Source organism: Castanea sativa, chromosome 3 (assembly GCF_040712315.1).
Source record: "Castanea sativa cultivar Marrone di Chiusa Pesio chromosome 3, ASM4071231v1".
Lineage (NCBI taxonomy): Eukaryota > Viridiplantae > Streptophyta > Magnoliopsida > Fagales > Fagaceae > Castanea > Castanea sativa.
In genome coordinates, this window is record NC_134015.1 from 11319663 (window position 1) to 11332703 (window position 13041).

General features: G+C 32.3%; 1 pseudogene; it reads right to left on the reverse strand.

Annotated features, from left to right (window-relative positions):
• Positions 1 to 2598: 2598 nt before the first annotated feature.
• LOC142628506 (F-box/FBD/LRR-repeat protein At5g53840-like) lies at positions 2599 to 12420 on the reverse strand (annotated as a pseudogene).
• Positions 12421 to 13041: the final 621 nt, after the last annotated feature.

The window sequence follows — 13041 nt, forward strand, 5'->3', positions numbered from 1 at the left end:
AATGAACTTAACTATTGACAATGGAAGTCAAAAGTTGCTTTGTGTTTTTTTTTTTTTTGTTGAGAGAAAAGTTGCTCTGTGTTGGTTAATAATACTCTACTTGCTGATTATGATTTGCCCTCATAAACATTATGGTATCAATGTGCAAGGAAAGTTGTTGGGCGAAATTCAAGACAATGTTGAAATGAGAATATGTTATGTCACTAAACTACAATGTTTTTTTCCAAACTTTCATACTATTTATAAAATTAAGAAAGAATGTAAAGGCTAATTTAGGTTTAAGACTTGGAGATATCTATATATAAAACCATTTGGAATTGCGTACACAAAATGAAATTAATGCAAATATCACTTGGATGGTTATAAAAAAGAAAAAAGGAAAAATCATAAAATAATAAAAGATGGAAGAGAGTTTCGGTCATGATTAAGAAAATAGGAGGAAAACATAATATTGAATGAAAAAGAAAAAGGTTTAAAGGGTTAAAGAGAAAAGGATTTCGGAAACCTTTTGACTCAATTGAGGCCCTTTTTCAACTCCAATCCCCAAGGCAAAGAATGTTCAACACAGTGTACAGTGTACTATAGTCCATAGATTTCTTTGCTCTTGAAGATCCACGTGCTGTGTTTATTTTTTAGCCTCAACTATACGAAGAAGATCCTATTGTCTACAGGCACTTCTCTTGTCTATATGACTTTTATTTTGTTGGAGCAGAATCTCTGCAGGTTGATTGGAGCCTTTCTCAAGGGTTGAGATTAATTGCTCATGGTTGACAAAAAAAACGACCGCGTTTTGAGACCCATCATCAAGCAATTAAACTTTTTCTTTTTAAGTTCACAAACAAAAGTAGAGTTTCATCTTTTCCGGTACAAAAAGAAACAAGAAATCAATTTATCTTCCAAGTTCACAAACAAGTCAGGAAAAATAGTTCTCAAGCAAGAATTCAGTTTTATTATGCCTCTGCATTAATTGCATGCTGGCCTAAATTTTTTCAACTCACAAACTTATTGATACATCTAGTGGAACAAAATGTGGCATTTTAATAACAACCTCAAGCTTTGATAGGGAGACAACTCACTCAGGGTATAAGCCATGGCAACTACAGAAAATGTAGAAGTAAGAATACAACTAACTATTCCATTTATGGTTCAAACCATTGGGATTATTCCATGCCACAACCTTAGAGAGAGAATAATTTGTATGATTTCAAGCAACTAATAGTTAAAAAGAAAAGAATAGAAAAGAAAGCAGTCATACATCTTGTAACCTGATTCCTTTTCCTTTATTTAAGCTTCGAGTAAACTATCTTAATAAGAGAAGGTCCAGAGTTAACCTTGTTCTTTGTAAAATAGTACTAGTTGACAATATTGAAAAACTTAACCCCTTTGGTTCAGCATCAAGGTAGTCCTCCTCGCCAAATCCAAAAAAACAAGGCTAGTCCTCCTTGCCAAATCCAAAAAAACACGGCTAGTCCTCCTTGTTCTAACAACAAAATCCCTAATAAACTCATTTAATAACCATAAAAATTAGTGCAATGTAGTTACAAAATTGGTTGTAATTTAAGGCTATAAACTCACTCAATAAAATAAATATTATAATATATTTACAAAATCTAACCGTTGAATTGCATGTTCTTTATGTTTTTAATACACATGTTAAATTTTGTGTCAATTGGATATTATTTACTATATGATCTATAAACTTATATTATGTGCATAATTTTAAATTACAAAAACTTGCAATTTAAAAAATTTATTGATGACATAAATATTGATATTTAATTTTCTTGAAATTTTACAAGCATGGAGAATATTAGAAGAAGATGTAATCTAATGATAGATTTTTCAAAATTTACCTATAATAAAAAGATATTAAGTAAGTTTGTAGCCTAAGGTTACAACTAATTTTGTAGCTAAACCTTGTCTTTGATGCAAAAGGTGTCAATTTATCATATTCACTTTAAATCCCTCCAAGAGGCCATTGCCTCTCCACTTAAATAATTTTGGCCTCAAAGCCCAATTATTTGAATTGTTAAAATATCGAAACCTATTAGAATTAGACATCTAATTCAAGGCTAGACTTTACTAATACTGCAGATCAGAACATGCAAAAGAATATTTGAATTTAAAGAAAGAAAATGTTCATGAATTTTTGAATATTGGTTAACAAGAATCTCCATTCGTTCGAATTGGACCATACAGCTTTTGACTTCAGTGTGACATAAGGAGCATACTTGTATTTCATCGTGTTACGTTCAACAACACATTCATATAAGTTTGTAACTGCAATTGCTACTGTCTTACTTTCAAAGTGATGAATCAAGGCTATATAATGCATTAAAGCACTAAAAAGTGCATGATCTCGAATATTAAGTATATAGTTGATAACTGCAATTCTTTTGTAGAACACTACCTCAATTAACGCTATTCATAACTATTGAACTTTATAACTTCATAATACACATGCTACAAATCAAAATTCATCTCAAATTTAAAATCATATGTGGTGTTCTCATTCTCTCTTCAATCTTTGAAGATGTCAAAAACCCAAGCACATTTCAGAAGCTCCACCCCCTCCTTACCATCAGAAGTTGATAATTTTTATTGTACCACTAATTGTGTTCCTAGAGGTAATCTTGTTTCTAGGTGCTGCCAAGCATGACTTCTTGCCTCTAGATGCTTGTCAAAATTCTTTGGTGTCCATCTATATGGATGGCGGGAATCGAGAATTATCTTTTCAATGACACAGTATGACTCAGTATGTAAGATGCAATCTCCATATCAACTCCACACCCAACAAAGCCATTTACCAACTTGAGGCATTTATGTCGATGTTTAGACTTTTTTAACTCCATTTTTACTTTCGTAGGCTTGCCTAAGTCATCAAACTGCACGAGGAAAAGGTAAACGTCACATAGTTGTTCAAAGACAAAAAGTCAGAGAGAATATAAATAATCAATACTAACAAAAAGTATAAAAAGTAATGGTATCATCACCCAAAACATGAAAAATACTAGGCAATATGCCATCTAGTTGTCCCATGAAAAATAAGTTAAATCACTGTAGCACTTTCAACATGTAATCCAACCAATATGCATGGGTTTTATAATCTAAGTGTCATAATAAATTTGTAAGGATTTCAAATTGAAACTAACATAAGGGATTTTAGCGACTAAATGAGCTACAAAGGCCTAATCCCATCATACAACATTCTGTGCAAGTGGGATACCACATTCCCACAATAATCTAGATTCTAGGCAAGATGGATGTAAGTAAAGAGATTAGCTGCTTTAACTAGTAGTTAAACCTAAAAAAAGCTTTCCCCTTATGGAAAGCTCTATAGTACAGCAAAAGCAGCTTCAGCTAGCAGTTTATTGATAAAACTTGACCCAAATCCAAAATATCAATATCAACCCAGATGTTATTGCACATATACAAACTAAGATAAACAAAATAAAGAGATCACAGGCCTACTTTCTTCACAAGTCATATATCCTGTCATTCTACAAAAAAATACATAACCACAATTCTCAGGCAAGATTAAAGTTTTATTGTGCCTTTGCATTAATTACACGCTAGCCTAAATGTTTTCAATTCACAAGTTCTTTGTTACATCTACCAGAACATATGTGGCAATTTAATAAGGGAAAATTAATATGTGAGTCATATCTTGATATGGACAAAAGGTGTTAGCCATGACAACTTCATAAAATTTTGACATAAGAATATAACAACTTCATTTAGAGGTTGAAACCAAGTGTAAATAGAGATTATCCCCATCCCACAACTTCTTTTAGAGAGAAAGAGAGAAAATAGCACATATGGTTTTATACAACAAACATTCAAAAAGACAAGACAGGTCTTGGATGGGTTTCTAAGAATTATGGGTCAGTTTGGATTCTCTTTTGAAATGCAAAGCTGATCCAACTATTAATATCACTTTTAAAATGATCACCATAAACAGCAAAGTGAAGGTTGAAAGATCAAAGATTATTAGATTAGACTAGGCTTTTAACATGTCGGTCTTCCTTTTACAATTTGGATTCGGTTTTGAATTTTTTTACTTTTTTTTTTTTTCATTTTTCTTTTTCCGTGATTAAAATTATATTAAAATTGTACTTGTCAGATTAATAAGTGGCACTTTTCAAGGTTGAAATCACTTTTCCCCAACTACTAAATAAAAAATACTAATAATTAATGTAAGTTAATAAAATATTTTAATAATGTCAATTATTAAAAATATATATTAATTAATGTAAATTAAGAAATTATATTACTAGTATCATGGAAACTACAGTTATTTTGGTGACTTGAAACTTTAATTAGAATGAATTAACAATCTTAGCAATTAATATAAACCATGAGACAATTATATAATTGTTTGACCCAGTCCCATTGGGTTAACTATCGTGAAATCAATTTTTTACATGTTAGAACCGGCCATTATTTTCTAAATGAAATTAATTTTTTGTTCCAATATAAAAGTATAATTGTTTAATTTGGATTACAACTGAATTATAGTGATGCTATACAAATACAATTTGTGATAGAAATTGGTAATACCCACCAGTGGCGGAGTTAGGATTTTAGTCTAGAAGGGGCAAAATTAAAAGACAATCTTAAAAGTGAAATTTATCTAAAAAACATTAATCAACAATAATAACAAAATAAATAAACAATTGTAGGCAAATATGAATATATTTCATATTATTAAAATAAATAAACAAAAACAACCAATTCATAGCTACTAAAAAATTTACAAACTGATGGAGTAAAAATATGATTAGTGTTACTTAAAAAATATAATGAATAAATGTTTGAAATTATTTTTTGTGATTGGTGACATGCCAATTTGTAAGACATAAGTAGTAAAATTTGTAATATCTCTAGCATCATTTAAAGATAAAATGATATGAAAAATATCATAAATAGTAAAAATGGTGTAAATAATGATATAAAATAAAATAAAAAATAGTGAAATAGGTAGTTTGGTCACTTTCAAGTTTCAACAAGTAGAAGTCTTTTTCTTTTCTTTTTCCCTTCCATATGACTACTAAATGTTGGTATGACCCACTCTATTGCTAGTTCGCTTGTGAACTATTCCTTCACTCATATTAGGAGGTAGGGCAACGTAGTAACTTATGCCTTAACGAAGACAGCTAGACTTTCTATCTTCTCTTTTCTTAGTTTATATGGAGTTTGTTCCTCTAAGTGTTTTAAATTCCCTTATTTTCTAATTTTGCAATTTCTTAATATAAGCAAAGTTGATCCTTTCTCAACCAAAAAAAAAAAAAAAAATTGAAAAAAAATAAGAACAAGTTATCAGACTAGACCACACCAGCCGGTTTGACCCGAAAAACCGTCCACATTGTGAGCCATTTCAACTAGGTCAAAGAGTTGCATTTATTTTAGAACCTGAGACTTGAGACCTCATGTCTTATTAAAGAACCAAGGCTTGTATTATAAGTTTATAACCAGCACACACCACTTAGGTTCCTTGGAACAACTATGAAGTATTATTATATTTATTTTAGATTTACGTGATTTATAATTTCTTCAATTTTTTTTTATTACCTCTCTCTCTCTCTCTCTCTCTCTCTCTCTCTCTCAATTTATTAAATATTATTAAGTTTGATTTCTTCGATAAATTTACTTGTGATTTAACAATAACGCCTTTGCATTGGAATTTGCTTAAATATTTCAAAGTGAATTTTTATTTAAGTAAAATGATTTCTACTTGAAGGATTCATAGTTTTAAAAACCAGAATGGTCAAAGAACTAAAAATGGGTCTAATTTTTGGCTTTTATAGGTTGAACTAACAATTTTCTCTTCTTCTTTTTTGTCCGGTTTTGTGTTTGGTTCCTAGTTGAACCGATTCTACTGGTCAATCCAGTCCAATTTTTAAAACTATGAAAGGATTGTTAAACAATTTTTTGTTTATACTTATTTATGTTGTACTATTTTCTACTAACGTTATAATATCATGAAAATTTATTCAAAAATATTTTTTGTCAATTTTGCTAATATTTATAAATTTAATATACCTTTTTTTTATTAATTACAAAATCAATTATGACATCATTATGGTTCGACCTTAACCTGACCATTAGAACCTTAAACTTCTCTCTTTCTTGATTCTTTTTTTTTTTTTTTTTTGACTCTTTCCTGATTCTTTAAATGGTTTGGGTTTGAAAACCATGATGCTATATATACTACAATTTTTAGATATCTACTCGGACATTTTCTAGATTAAGAGGAGTAGCTATCAATTCTTAGTCTTTTATATTACGCAATGATACATATCCTCCTTGTAGCTCAATTTTCAACAAGAAAACCTATCTTTATCAAATTTAGACAATTACTCACTCTATAAGTTGCATCTTTTGTTAAGTTGTTGGGTGCAATATTAGAAATAGGTGGTTTAGAAGAGAGAAATTGTATTTTGGTGATAGAAATTACATTGGTATGTTTTTGAATTGGGATGGAAGGCTTTTGAATTGGGTTGGAATACAAAACCCACTCTCTAAATTTCACTAAAATTCATTTCAGTCCTATAACTTTACTTTCGTTCAATTAAGTTTTCTAAGCTTCAAAAGTATTCAATTAAGGCCTCTGTTGTTCTTCCGTTAAACTTATCCGTTAACTCCCCTTAAAATGGGATTGTTTTGGTGTATTCATAATATTTAAATTGGATTTCTTTTTTTCAATTTTCATTCAAAAAATTCAATCTCTCTCTCTCTCTCTCTCTCTCTCATCTGAAGCTTTGGTCATAAATTATGGGGAAACTTAGAGAATATGTTTTGCATTTTTGCCTAAAATTTAATAACCTTGATTGAAAAAGTATCCGCTAATATTTAAATAATTTTCAAACATAATACATGAGTTAAACTATATATATATATATATATATATATATATATATATATATATATATATATATATATTTGAGAGAAGAATAATTACAATAAAATCTATAAATATATTAATTATAATTGTGAGAGTCAAAAACACTTGATCGAAGTCCTAAACAAGAATTCTTGATCAACACAGCTAATTTCAAAAAAATGGAAGAGAAGAATCCACAATGGAAAGACTAAGAAGTTAATCAAAGATTGAAAATAGCTGGATCATGAGTTTATATTTGAAGAAATGATGTTTCCGTGGTACAAAGAGGGGTTATAAGTGATAGATACAAGTAAAATATTCTAATTATCTTTCTCTCTCTTGAATTAGGGAGGTCCTAATTTTTTTCATTAGACTTGAGGAAGTCCATCTCTCAAAACTTTTACCCTAAATATCCTTACAAAGAATTTGGCTCAAACCAACAGTTATCTCTTGACATCAATTTGGGGAGAGTTGCGTTGCTTTTAACTAGAACAACTAGAGCGAAACGTTGAATATAAGGCTTATGAAGCACAAGTTTTTTGGGCCCAACTTGAGTTATAACCTTGGGCTTCCAAGCAGCATGGGCTTTGTACCTTGACCCTTTTTCGTTAGACAACTTAGATTTAAACTGCATCTCCTTTTCTCTACTGGGCTTAAGAAGAATCGGGGCCACCTCATGAACCTCAAAAACAGAGGATGCCCCCCATCTCCCTTCATTCCCACGTTCAACAGTTTTTTCATTTTTGTGTTCTTAAATATACTAAATAAATAACCTTATAAATATAACAATAACTAGCAATTAATTGTTGTGAAATCTTTGCTTGTGATTAACCTATAACAAGGATTTGATACGTACAAAACTGAAATTGGGTCCACAGAGAGAGAGAGAGAGAGAGAGAGAGAGAGAGAGAGAGAGAGAGAGAGAGAGAGAGAGAGAGAGAGAGAGAGAGAGAGAGAGAGAGAGAGAGAGAGAGAGAGAATAAACAATACAGGCAGAATAAACAAGTCCAGCTAGAGCATCAACAATGCTGCCTTATGCCTAGGGCTAGAGCATCAACAATTATTTTGTAGCTTTTTAAGCGATTTGTTGATTTAAAATCTTAGTTGTGATTTATTGATTTAAAATCTTAGTTGTGATTTATTGATTTATGATTAACTTATAATATGGTTTGATTTGGTTGCCCTATAATGTGGCCTAAATGCCAAATTTTGGCATTTGGGCCATGTTAAATGGATTGAATAGACTTGAATCTAGGGAAAAAAAATTTTGTTGGGCTAGATTTGGGCCCAAGAAGATAAACGGGGCCCGTGGGGCCCGGCGGGGCGGGTATGGGCCCCAGGAAAAAAACCCGATTAATAATCGGGCCGGGTCCGGGTTCCGGGTCTTGGCCCGCGGGTCTAATCTGGGTATGCAAAAACCCGGCCCGAACCCGACCCGTTGCCATTCCTAGTTATGCCCACTTCTTGCCTACAAAAATTGGGCCGCCATATGGGCTCGGGGACCCATTGGGGGAGTGGTATGTTCTGAAACCAAAGGTAACATAAAAATGGTATACGCTTCAATTCAAAAACACTTGGGGTGCATCATACATTTTCTTTTTAAGCATAACAAGTAACATAAAAAGAAAATGATTAAGATTGTTGAGGTTTTCTGACAACAAGAAGGCATCATAATAAATTTATAAGGATTTCAAATTGAAACTTCCTTATGGATTTCAAATTGAAGCCATCATAAGCAATTTATATGAGCTGCAAAGGCCTAACCCCAACGTAACACATTCTGTGCAAGTGGGATAAAACATTCCCATTTCAAACGGACAGTTCTTTTGTACAGCAAAAGCATCTTCTATTGTTAGTTAAAAGCAAATCTCATATTGTTATGAAGAGATAAGTTAACCAGAGAAATTTTCTGGCCAAACTGCTGGTTACTGCCACCATATCAAGGGAAAGAAATCCAAATATGTTCAACCTTACCATAAGGTCAGAGTGCAACAATAGTGCTTGACCCATATCCAAATCATCAACTGGACGTTATTGCATGTATACATTACACGCTAACACAAACATTTAAAAAAAAAAAAAAAAAGATTGTTCACTGGCCTATCTTCTTCACAATTTACATATCTTGTTAACCTATGTAAGAATATATAACCTACTAATTAAGGGAAGAGCCATCAAAGTGGGAAGGCTAAGTCTACCGTAGGCACTATAAGATAAAATAAATTTGTCAAAACTCAACAGGTTCTGAAGTCCTCAATGGGGATCGCCAAAATCATAACTTGTTTCTAGATTATTTGGTGCATTAAAGGCAAAATGAAACAAATAAACCATACAAAAGTAGAATTTCATCTTTTTTCGATACAAAGAGAATTAAGAAATCAATTTATCTCACAATTTTACAAACAATCAAGGAAACACAATTCTCAAGCAAGATTATGGTTTCATTGCGCCTTTGCATTAATTACACCTTAGCCTAAATTTTTTCAACACACTAATATATTCCTACATCTAGTGGAACAAAATGCGGCGTTTTAATAAGTGGAAACTAACGTGAGAGTCATGCTTTGATAGGGACACATGGTATTAGCCATGGCAACTACAGAAATATTTAGAAATAATAATACAACTATTCCATTTAGGGGTTCAAATTAAGTGCAAAGATTATCCCATGCCACAACCTTTTTTAGAGAAAGAGAATAGTTTTTTTTTTGAGAAGGAAAGTAAACAGAACAACACACACATAGGGAATGAGGACAAAGGCATAATATCTCATAACTTACCCCTTACAAAAGCCGGTAACTCTTGTAAGGTGTATGAAGGCTTTATACCCGATTTTGAACTCACTCTTAGACGATGTGGGACTACCCACGTTTCTTTTTTTGAGAAGGAAAGTAAACAGAACAACACACACGCATAGAGAATGGAGACAAAGGCATAATATCACACAACTTACCCCTTACAAAAGCCGGTAACTCTTGTAAGGTGTATGAAGGTTTTATACCCGATTTTGAAGAGAGAATAGTTTGTAAGAAACCATACAACTAACATTCAAAAAGAAAAGAAAGCAAGTCCCTTTATAAATTTAAAACACGCACATGAGGGCCTCAATAACCCATTGCAGGCAACCCAACGAAATAGGTTTTGCTCGGGTTTCTAAGAACTAAGGGTCATTTTGGATTCAATTAAATTACTTGAACATATTGTCTGGTTTGGTTTTTGGTTAGAGAGGGGCAGCAAATCCAATTGTTCATGAGTCAGAGACTCAGAGTGCACAATAATACGTCCCACATCCAAATTATCAATCCAGGTAGTTATTACATGTATACTATATTTGATTATACATGATAACACAAACCTAACAGAAAGTTCATAGGCCTACCTTGTTCACACGTCATATTATAACATACAACAATACAAAAACAGCTAATTCAGGGAGATCCCCAGGATAATAGCTCGCTTGGGATTATGAGGAGCAAAAGATAAATGCAGTTTTAGATATTTTAACTCATAGATGTTAATATTGTTTAGGGTTCTCCTCTTGTATTCAACACATCATAAATCACTCCAAAAACTAAATCTAGTACCATCTCCCACTTCAAAAGCAATAAATCTTGAAAACTTTTCCCAACCCCTCTAAATATAAATGTCCAAAGGTTCATCCCCCAACTGCCCCCTAAAGAGCCATACTTCCTCACACCCCCATTGCAATCTCCCCCAGATAATCAAATTTTCAATTATCACCCGATTTCAAAGAATTGTATCGACATTCCCCATAAATCAAGGGAAAAAAAATACAAAAGCTATGCCTGACACAACTGGTGACATGGCAGCTTAGTACATGTGGCATATGGCACATCAGACATTTGCATTAAAAAAAAAAAAAAAAAAAACTAATAGTTTAATTAGAAATCTAAGAAAATAAAATTTCTTATTTTCAGTTGACATGCCAAGTGTACTAAATTGCCATCCCACTATTTGAGCTGAGGGTAATTTAGGCATATTCTTCCTTTAGGGGTGAATTGCTAATCTTTTTTTTCTTTAAATTGGGGTGTGAAATGCACAAATCAATATCTTAGGGGAAGATTGCAAAATCAATAATAATCTAGGGTGGTAAGAGTGCAATTTACCCAAAAATAAACAATATCATAAATCCACAATTAAAGCTGTCAGAAGTAAGAATATTCACCTTAATTTTCAATCTATTTCATGAAGGAGATGCATGCAGTAGGGAGATGCATGCAGTAGTGATGTGCAAAGGAGGAGGCAGAACACACGGTGATTCAGTACCAATTCCAATTGCTTGAGATTCCTTGATTTGGGCAATTTGGGAAAGCAAGTTAACTTCTGAAAAATTCAATCACAACAAAATGGATAAGCATCTTATTTTGCTTGTACTTTGGAGCAGAAAAAAGTGGATTTTTACATACTGACCTGAAACTTTAAGTCCAACACAAATGTCTCTAGCAGAGACAAATGGCTTTGAAACTGGAAAAAGCTCTTGATATAGCTGGCATAAGTCCCACCAAAATGTGCATTAACAAGCGGGGGTGTGTGCTTCAAAGAAATGCATTCATGTTTTCCCACATATTTAAGTGACACAAAATTTACAGCATAAATATCAAGACCTGTCAACATGCCGTAAGTTATCTCTAATTGCATTAGCTTGAGTGATGGTCCGAAAATTTTAAAATTCATCACATGTGACTCTGATACAGATAAGAATTCAAGAAGGGCAAGCAGGCAAAAAGCATTAGAGAACTTCTCCAGTCACCTCCACAGAGCACAGACAAAGTTGTACTAACGAATTGAGTATGTAATTACAAAGCATTGGAGGCGTGAGAGTGTATGACCTGTTTGTGGAAGCACATGTACATGTGAATATCAAATGAAGCCTTTTAACTCCCTTTTGAAAAGCGAAGTTTATCCAGCTATCAATATCACTTTTAAAATAATCACCATACACCGAAAACTCAAGGCTGAATTCATCTACATGCGAACCCTTATGTAAATTCAATACTTGATTGACCCAATCAACAAATCTCCTCCTTTAAACAAGAAATGGTGGGTACGTAGGTTCTAAGGGTGTATACATATCAAAGGGAGTGGGAGAGGGCGATCGAGGTGGAGAAAACAATAGATATTCTACGCTGAGATCATCAAACTCTAAATGAGTAATGAAAGTCCACAAATACCGCCATCTACAGGCGAGGACACTAGTTCTAATTACTTGTTTCATAGGGAAGAGAGACATAATGGAAACAAGTATTTCATCTGGCAATTTACCAATCCAATCCTCCAGGTCATTTTGAGTCTTGTGACACTAGAAAAATTTTGAAGAAAAGACAATTTGACACATGTTAGCAACAAGCACATAATAATAAAAATTGTGCAACCTTTGAAGAAAATATTTTAAATTAGCAATAGTATTAGATTAAATGCATAGAAATTAGAAACAAAGTTTGAAAGTGTCACCTTGAGCAGAGGAAACTTCGAATCAGGCTGCCCTTTTTCCTTCTCTTACTTGAGAACCCTGCCATGGTGTTGGAATTTTCTTTTCACTTTAGCTTCAAATTATTACACTCTACTGTGCAAATAGGCAAAAACCAATATTTTGAGCACAAATTCAAATAAAAATTGAAACAATCTGAAATTAAAAAAAAAAAAAAAACTTTTTCCTCTTTTATCTATGAGAATCAGATATTATAAGTGTGATAACCTTTTTAATCTAACTCATTGGATTTATTATGCACGAGCTAGAAGATGTATCAAAACAACAACAATATACGTACTGATGATGAAGGTTGGAAACAGAAAAAGAGAGAGACAGAGAGAGAATACCTGGGCAGAATGAGGAGAGAGATTACGCCGTTTAGACTTCTAATTTAATAAAAATAATTATCATTAACCTTATTATTATAAATATTAGAATTATTATAGCTTACATTCTACTAATTACAACTTATCATGTAATCTTTTCATTTTCATTATAAAAAAAAAAATTGAAGTTAAATAAAAAAGAAAAGAAATGAAAAAAAGACATTCACAACCATAATTAGTAGAACATTAAATAGAACACAAAAAGTGGTATAACTTATTTGTATTAAAAGTATAATAACACATCACCGTGCACTATTGGTACGATGGTCACTTTACACATA